Source organism: Macaca fascicularis, chromosome 11, assembly GCF_037993035.2.
Source record: "Macaca fascicularis isolate 582-1 chromosome 11, T2T-MFA8v1.1".
In the NCBI taxonomy this organism is placed as follows: Eukaryota; Metazoa; Chordata; class Mammalia; order Primates; family Cercopithecidae; genus Macaca; species Macaca fascicularis.
The window spans coordinates 23,897,490-23,904,573 of NC_088385.1; the positions used below are offsets into that span (position 1 = coordinate 23,897,490).

The following is a 7,084-nucleotide window of genomic DNA, read 5'->3' on the forward strand; positions in this document are numbered from 1 at the left end:
TGCTGTTGCTGTTGCATCTAAAAAGTCATAAACAAATCCTAGGTTGTTTTCTCCTGTGTTACATCATAGATTACAGTTTTACATTTTACATTTTTTATAGTTTTACATTTTACATTTGTCGTTTTGAGTTAATTTTTGTGAAGTGTAATTTCACTATTTTCATATGGATCTGTAGCTATTCCAGCACCATTTATTGAAAATATTAACTCTTTCTCTATTGTATTGCCTTAGTTCTTTATTAAAGATCAGTTGACTATATTTAAGTGGGTCTATTTCTGGGCTATTTGTTCTTTCCACTGATATATTTGTATATTATTTTACCAAAATTACACTGTCTTGATTACTGCAGCTTTATAATAAGTCTTGAGGTCAGGTAGTATCAATATATCATTTTGTTCTTTTCCTTGAGTATTGTCTTGGCTATTCAGTATCTTTTACCTCTTCGTATAAACTTTAGAATTAGTTTGTAAATATCCACAACATAATTAATGAAGATTTTGATTGGGAGTGCATTGAATCTGTATATCAAGCTGGGATGAACTGACATCTTGACAATATTGAGTCTTTCTATACTGTACATGAACATGGAATATCACTTCATTTTTATAGTTCTTCTCTGATCTATTTAATCAGAATTTTATAGTGTTCTGCATGCAGCTTTTGTATATATTTTATTAAATTTTTACCTCATGTTTCATATTCAGGGTTACCAATGTAAATAGTAAAGCGTTTTTAATTTCAAATTCCACTTGTTCATTGATAATATATAGGAAAACTTTTCATTTTGTTATATTCATCTTGTATCCTGCAATCTTACTATAATAGCTTATTAGTTCCAGGGTATTTTTGTCTATTATTTGAGACTTTCTACATACACATATGTAAAAAAAAAAAAAAAAAAAAAAAAAAAGACAGCTTTGTTTCTTCCCTTCAGCTTGTATACATTTCATTCCCTTTTCTTTTTTTTTTTTTTTTTTTTTTTAATCACATTAGCTAGGATTTCTGGTACTAGTATACATTTCAACCTGTATATATTTCCTTTCAAGCTGTATACATTTCATTCCCTTTTCATTTTTTTTTAAATCACATTAACTAGGATTTCCGATACCATGTTGAAAATCAGTCATGGGAGGTGACATCCTTTCCTTGTTCCAGACCTTGGCAGGAAATCTTTGGGTTCTTTGATGTTAAGTATGATAAGTGTAGGATTTTGGCAGATTTTTTTAAATCAGATTGATAAAGTTCTCTATTCCTGGTTTAATGAGAGTTTTAGTCACGAATGTGTGTTTGGTTTTCTCAAATGCATTTCTGCATTTTCTGATGTGATCGTGTGATTTTTTTTTCATTTTTAGCCTGTTAATATAACGAATTATGTAATTCATTTTTGAATGTTGAACCAGTCTTGTAAATCTGAGATACATTCCACTTTGTTGTTGCATATAATTTTTTATATAATTTTGGCTTCAATTAGCTATTTTTGAGAATCTTTGCATCTGTATTTGTGAGATTTATTGCTCTGTAGTTTTCTTGTTATATGTTTGTCTGCTTTGTGTATTAGGATAATGCTGACCTCATGGGATGAGACAGGAACTATTCCTGCTGCTTCTATCCTATGAAGGAGATTATAATGAATTGGCATAAATTCTTATGTGAGTGTTTGATAGAACTCATCCATGAGCCCATCTTGGTTTGGTGATTTCCATTTTAGAAGGTTACGAATTATTGATTCATTTATTTAGCAGATATAGGCCTATTCAGATGGTCTATTTCTTCTTGTGTGAATTTAGGTGGATCGTATCTATCAAGGAATTGGTCCATTTCGTTGAGGTTAATAAAATTGGGGCCATAGTGCTGTTCATGATATTCCTTTTTTTTATCCTTTTAAGGTCAATAGGATCTGCAGTGATGTTCCATCTTTCAATTCTGATATTTATAAATCGTGTTTTTCTTTCTATCTCCATTAGCCTGGCAAGGGGCTCATCAATTTTACTATTTTTTTTTCAGTGGAATATCTTTTGTTTCTGTTGATTTTCTCTGTTCATGTTCTGTTTTAAATTTCATTGATATGTGCTCTACTTTTCATTATTTCTTTCCTTCTGCTTACTTTGAATTTAATTTACTCTTCTTTTTCTACTTTGTTAAGGTAAAATATTAAGCCATAGATTTCAGATATTCCTTCATTTTAAATATATGCATTAATGCTACAAATGTTTCTCTAACCCTGCTTTTGTGGCATCCCATAACTTTTGATACTGTAATTTTATTTTCTCTTATTTCAAATATGTTTACATTTCTCTTGAGGTTTCACCTTTACTCATATGTTTCTTAGAAGTGTATTGTTTCATCTTCACATATATTAAGATTTTCCAGTTATCTTTCTGTTATTGAACTCTAATTTAATTCCACTGTGGTCTGAGGAAATACACTGCATGATTTCCATTCTTTTAAATTTTGTAAGATATGTTTTATATCTCAGAATGTGGTCTATCTCAATGAATAATCCATGTGAGCTTGGGAAGACTTTGTAGTCTGTTGCTGTTTGATGGAGTAGTCTACAAGTGTTCATTATATGCTGTTGATTGATAGTGTCATTGAGTTAAACTATGTCCTTACTGATTTTTGCCTGCTAGATCTGCCCATTTCTGATAGAGGCATTTTGAAGTCTCCTAACACAATTACGGATTCATTTACGTTAATTCTCCACTTATTGTCAATAGGTTCTTAGAAACTGACATTAAGCAAAACAACATACTGTATGCCATAGGAACTTAACTCTTGTTTACACCAATTATCTGTGGTAAAATTGGTTTCATTATACAATATAAAATTTCACTTAAATTTACTAGTTTCCAGGAACCTGTTGACCATGTTGAGGACTTTATTTCTTTTTGAAGTTCTATTATTTTTTCCTAACATATTTTGACACTCCATTCTTAAAAGCTTACGTATTAAGAATTGTTATGTTTTTCAAGGGACAATAAGAGAACTGATCCCTTTGTTATTACATAAAGCATTTTTTTAATCCTTGATCAATTTTCTTGCTTTGAAGACTGCTCTGTTTTAAATATAGTAACTCCCCTTTCTTTTGATTAATATTAGCATTAATTCCTCAGTCTAATTATTTTTAAATCAGCAATGAACAAGTGGAATTTGAAATTAAAAACATTTTAAAAAATATTTTATTAAATCTTTTATTAAATTTTTACCTCATGTTTCATATTCAGGGGTGCCAATGTTTTAATCCATCAACAACCTTATTATTAATATTTTTTGAGACAGGGTCTCACTCTGCCACCCAGGCTGGAGAGCAGTGGCTTGAACATGGCTCACTGTAGCCTCAACCTGCTGGGCTCAAGGGATCCTCCTGCCTCAGCCTCCCACGTAGCTGGGATCACAGGTGTACACCACCATGCCTGGCTAATACTTGAATTTTTGTAGAGATGGGGTCTGACTTTGTTGCCCAGTTTGGTCTCGAATTCCTGGACTCATACATTCTTCTTTTCTTGGCCTCCCAAAGTGCTGGGATGACAGACATCAGCCCCATGCCCAGCTAATTTTGATCTTTTAATTGATGCATTTCGATCATTGACATTAAAAGTGATTACTAGTGTAATTGAATTAATATTACCATATTTGTTACTATTTTCTATTTGCTGCCCTTGTTCTTTGATCCTATGTTTGTCTTCTACTTTTTGTCTTCCTGTTATGTTTTAATTGAGTATTTTATATAATTTCATTTTATCTTACTTATTAGTTTATTAGTTGTACCATTTTAATTAAAACATTTAGTGGTTTTCCTAGAGTTTGCAATAGACATTTAGAACAAATCCAAGTTTACATTTAAATAACACTTTATAACTTCACAGACAGTAAGAGTACCTAATAATACCAGAATAACCCTCATTCTTCCTTCCTATCCATTGTGTCATTGCTGTCATTTACTCCACTTATGTGTAATCATACATAAACATATGAATAACCATGTAAATTAAATACTATTAAACACATTGTGCCATTATTGTTTGGAACAAACTGTTTTCTATTAAATCAATTTAGAATAAAACTGTTTTTATTTGACCTTAACTGATTTCTTCTCTGATGTTCTCCCTTCTTTGTATCCAAGTTTCTGACCTATATCGTTTTCCTTCTCTCTAACAAACTTCTTTCAACATTTCTTGAAAGACAGGTGTACTGGCAAAACAGTCCCTCAGTTTTTTTATTGTGCGACAATGTCTTTATTTCAACTTAACTTTTGAGAGATAATTGCACAGGGTACAGAATTTTAAGTTGGAGGTGTTTTTCTCTTAACACTTTAAATATTTCAGTCCACTCTCTTCTGGAGTGCATGGTTTCTGAAGAGAAGTCTCTTGTAATCTTTTACTCCTCTATACATAAGGTTTTGTTTTGTTTTGTTTTTCTGGCTTCTTACAGGATGTTTTCTTCATCGTTGATTTTCTGCAGTCTGAAAATAACAAATCTATGCATAGTTTTTCTGGCAATTTTCCTTCTTGGTGTTTTCTGAGCTTCCTGGGTCTGTACTTTAGTGTCTGACATTCGTTCAAGAAAAACTTTCAGTGCTTATTAGTTCAAATATTTCTTTTGTTCTTTTCTTTCTCCCCTTCAGGTATTTCCATTACACACGCATAGTTATCACAAAGTTTTTGGCTATCCTGTTTTTTTTTTTTTTCCTCCAGTCTTACTTTGCTTTTCATTTTGGAGGTTTGTATTGGGATATACTTAAAGATAGTTTCCTCAGCTGTGCTCTATCTAATAATAAAAAAATTAAGGTATTTGTCATATCTGTTACAGTATTTTTTAATCTTTAGTGATTCTTTTTGGTTCTTCGAATTTTTATCTCCTTTCTACATTGCTCACCTGTTCTTGCATGCTGTCTACATTATTCATTAGAGCCCTTAGCAAATTAATAGCAGTTGTTTTAAATTTCCATTTTGATAATTCCAACATCCCTTATATACCTGGATCTGGCTTTCAATCTTATTCTTTTCAGACTGTGTTTATTGCCTTTTAGTATGAGATTTGCAATTTTTTCTTGACAGCCAGACAAAATGTACTGGGTAAAAGGAATGGCTGTATATAAGCGTTTATTAATGTGGTGTAAGATGCTGGAGAAAAAGTAGCATTCTACAGTTCTATGATAAGGTCTCAATCTGAGACTGTAACTCTGGATTGTGAACTTCAAACTTGCTTTTCAGTTTCTCTCTCCCGCCCTTAGGTAGAATGAGATGGTTTGAGGGGGTTGGAGCTGTATATGTTTCTCCCTCCCAGAGGAAGTCTAGAGACAGCCGGAGTTTAGTTTCTGTAGCTTCATATTAAAAAAAAAAATAACAATAGGAAAGAATTTATGTCCCAATGAAAAGAATAAACAGAATTGCTTTCTTAATATTTGTGTCTATAACTTCTGTTTGTTTGTTTGTTTTTTCTTTTAAGGTCTGCATACTGGGGAGAAAAAAATGTAAGCTATTTTTCACAATTTAATAATCTATTTTCCTTATTCTCTTTTCACAGAAGAGCCTTCTTTGGCTTGAAGGTAGCCCTTGTGTTCCCAGTACTTGTTTTACTTACTGTATTTATTTTTATTGTAAAGAAAAAATTCCGTGGAAAGGATACCAAAGTATCAGAAAATGAAAGACAAGTAATGGATGAAGCAAACTTAGAATTCTTAAACAACATTGAACAGTTTGCATCATCTACTGAAGAATAGTAAAGCGTGTAATTAAGGGGAGAAAAAACAAGCTATTTTGCTGCTGTTTCCAACTAATGCATTGATTCAGTAAGATGTTCCTTTTGTGGCGTTCTGAGTCTTTTCACTGAGAATTCCTACATTCTTCACTTATGATGCAACAATGAATAAGCCTACGAATTTATAATGAAACAAACTATAAAAAATGGTACCCATGGTTAGGACATAGCTATGCATTTGTAGTTTAGAATACATGATTCATAAAAATTTAAAGTGAGAGGAATAGTTAATATGTAATAGAAGAAAAAGTACTTGCTCAGGTAGTTGTAACTCTTAATAAAACCAATGACTAGAATACAGTGGAAGTAAAAAGGCAGAGATAGATTAATAGCCTAAATAAGGAGAAACGCCTGATGCCTTTTTTAAAACAAAATAAAACCGTTTAGACATTTTACTTAGGCCTAAAATCTAGCCAGGTTTTATGCTACAATGGTATCTATTTTTCATGTTAAATTGTACATTACTCAGAAATTATAAATCTTATTAATTTATAATTTGAAATTGTGTTTGCTAGCCACCTTGATGTATTTTCTTCCAACGTCCCATTAAGATACTACTGAAAAAAATAGAAATATTCAAATATTTGCAAGGTATAATTGTCAGGCAACATATTACAGCATGTGTTAAGTTTCTACTAGGCCTATGGAAGTGGTTTAAGAAAAGCTGACTTTGACTTGAGAAACAAAACCCATTGATAAGATGTGTCTTCATTGCATCTGTCTGTTCTCTGAGAGAAATAAAATCTGTGTCACTCTCTTGCATACATGTTTGTTGGTTCATCATGCACAAAAAGATATCTTCCACATCTCTACAAGCCAGGCAAGACAGAGGGAAAATAAGATCAAACATTTAAATATTGCATTTTCTAGTAGCAACAACTCTACTGTAATGAATGCTAGAGGTTGTAGTTTCTTATTAATTATTTTAAAGATTTTTTTTTGGTATCAGAGTCAAGTGTAAAAATATATTTTCTTTTTTTTATTATACTTTAAGTTCTAGGGTACATGTGCACAACGTGCAGGTTTGTTACATATGTATACATGTGCCATGTTGGTGTGCTGCACCCGTCAACTCGTCAGCACCCATCAACTCGTCATTTACATCAGTTATAACTCCCAATGCCATCCTTCCCCCCTCCCCCCTCCCCATAATAAGCCCCAGTGTGTGATGTTCCCCTTCCCATGTCCAAGTGATCTCATTGTTCAGTTCCCACCTATGAGTGAGAACATGCGGTGTTTGGTTTTCTGTTCTTGTGAAAGTTTGCTGAGAATGATGGTTTCCAGCTGCACCCATGTCCCTACAAAGGACATGAACTCATCCTTT

The 7,084-nt window shown here is 32.3% G+C and overlaps 1 pseudogene; it reads left to right on the top strand.

The window, feature by feature from the left end:
• LOC102136968 (putative solute carrier organic anion transporter family member 1B7) overlaps positions 1 to 6,503 on the top strand; it is a 79,850-nt pseudogene extending 73,347 nt beyond the window's left edge.
• Positions 6,504 to 7,084: the final 581 nt, after the last annotated feature.